General features: G+C 39.6%; 1 protein-coding gene across 1 annotated transcript in view; it reads right to left on the bottom strand.

Annotated features, from left to right (window-relative positions):
- The window catches only part of LOC101565073 (ephrin type-A receptor 6), a 1,186,195-nt gene that overhangs the window by 38,943 nt on the left and 1,144,772 nt on the right, over positions 1-2,480 (bottom strand).

A 2,480-nucleotide genomic window follows, 5' to 3' on the forward strand; every position in this document is an offset into this window, starting at 1 on the left:
AAAAAAAAAAGAGACATCACAAGTCTTTAAATTCAGGCCTTTTATTGTGTTTATTGGTCATGTAACTTAGGTGATTTGAAAAATTAAGTGACTTTCATTGTTGAATCTTAAACCACACAACTATGGTCATTGCCACTAAACTAGTAAATGCAATGTATTCTAGAAAGTAAGAAAATCTAGGGGTTAAAATTATTCATAGGCCTTCTCTTCAAATTTATTTGTCTCATTCTGTTGTAAGAATGGTTATGAGTATCTTATAAGAATGACTAAAGACTATAAATGAATGGCTTTCATGAATAGATTTTACAGTACACAAAATGTATTTTTATTAACCCCTCAAAATTTGTTAAATTTTGTTCTTGTTTTTTTCTCTCATTCACAATAATTATCATATCACATGTTTTTTCTTCATTTTTATATAGTCTGTCTCCCTCCTACTTAACTGTAAATTTCATGAGGGCAAAAGATTACCAGCTCTGCATTGAGAGTTTTGTGGACTTGTAAGTAGGCATCATGAAAAACGCCAGTGTTCCTTTCTCTCTCCTCCTTGGCTGTGACTTAGTCTAGTGTCTTAGAATGATTTTCAAAGAGCACTGACAAACCAATTGCCATGTGATTCTAGGGTGATGTTAGCTTTCTATGCTTCAGTTTCATGCCCAACCAAATAAAGGGAATGGATTAATTTTCCTGGCATAACACTTGGTCTGGTCTGTAACCCTGATTCCTAGAATATCAAAAACATCTAATAAATAATTTAGATGACTAGATTAGTACAGTAGTGCTTGTACACAATGTACAAAAAATGTACATATTCATCTGTAGATACTAAAGCATGTTTTACTCATAGGGTTATATTAGTAAAGTTTAGCACCCTCTATGGCAACATTTACATGTTTAGCTGTGTGAGGTTAAAGCAAGCCTAAGTGACAATAACAAAGGAGGTCCTTGCAGAGCAGCCTCTTCCATGTAGTGAAGACTCACTCGTCTGGAGGGACTCAAGTCTGGAGGTTTGCTTGGATGGCTATTTCAGTTGTGTCAAAGTAGGATAAATAGGCAAATGATAGCAGAGCAGGATTTACGGTGAAACAAGGGCTTCTAGTACCTTAGCCAACTGGTTAAAAACCACAAAATATTGCACAATAAATAATAAAGCAAAATCATAACTCAAAATGTGATGTTATTTTAGGAGTAAACCCAAATCTACTTCTGGAATGAATATTATGGAGAGCTGGAAAGAGGAATGACCCTACAGAATTTAAGTAGCAGAGGAGCTCAATGAAGTCCTCAAATAAAACTCCCAGCAGAACAGCAGATTATAGTCAAGTGTCCTCACTCTAACGCCTGTGAGTGTTGGTGGAGGAGCAGAGCCCTCCGGTCTTGGCACACTTCCCCAGGAGTCCAGATGCTCCCAGCTGCAAAGCCGAGATGGCTTCATGCCTTGATATTGTGCTGCGGAGAACACAGACCGTGCAGTACGTGGACCTCGGCCCCACTAAGGTGTAGCTTTCTGGACTTGGCATTGTCTGCGTCAGCAGACACCCACAGAGCTGAGCTGCAAAAACAATTCAGTATGGTGTGGAGAAACATCCCCCAGCTAACTCATGCCAACCTTGTCTATGCCTGGCATTCAGGCCGCATAACTTAAGTACTTAAGAAACCCAAGCAATTCTGGGTTAGGCTGGGATAGTAAAGTGTGTGGTGGGAGACGTGGGAGCTTCGCTCAGATGACTCACTGGAAGCAAGCAATGAGATGTGCAGCAGTTGTTCTCTGTGTGTGCTTAAGAACTATTTATGGTATGTAGCCTTTCTTTGTACCTATGTACATTCAAAATGACAGTAGATTCATTGTCTCAGAAACCACGAGTTGCGTTGAGCAAGGCAAATGAGAAGACCAAGCGTTAACCCTGAAATGAAGAAGCAGGCAATAGAAGTTTGGGTAGTGCATGGGTCCCTGCTTCTGCCTCTGTGAGCAGGTCACAGAGGCTAAGTGTATGAGCTGTCCTACTGTGTAGTGTGGTCAGCCACCCAAGTAGTCATTACATAGAAAATAAAAGCAAGGCAGATTGCACAAAAGATTATGTATCTCAAAAGAATGGTACTAGATGACATATACTGATAAAGGCATTGCCTGAATGCACTTACTCTTCCTTGTAAGTGCTATCTAGCCTAAATTTATTTGCCCTCTATAGCAGTGTACTGAATTGCTTTATAGCAGAAATGAAAACTAAATGCTATTCTATTGTTTCAGTGATAGGTCAGACAGACCATTGCAAAAATACAGTCTTGCCACATAAGAAGAATGAGGAATTCTTCTCAGAGGTTGTGTGGGGATCAGGCACTTATAGAGAAAAACCCGTTAGCTGCCTCAGGACTTCAAAATCAGCTCAGAAAGCTAAACCCAGAGAGTTTCCTTAGCTTCTCAAACTTAGCTATTGACCCTGAGCAACTCTTAAAAAGACAAGGGCTAAAGCCAGTGAAAT

The sequence above is a fragment of the Octodon degus genome, unplaced genomic scaffold (genome assembly GCF_000260255.1).
Source record: "Octodon degus isolate 3935 unplaced genomic scaffold, OctDeg1.0 scaffold00237, whole genome shotgun sequence".
In the NCBI taxonomy this organism is placed as follows: domain Eukaryota; kingdom Metazoa; phylum Chordata; class Mammalia; order Rodentia; family Octodontidae; genus Octodon; species Octodon degus.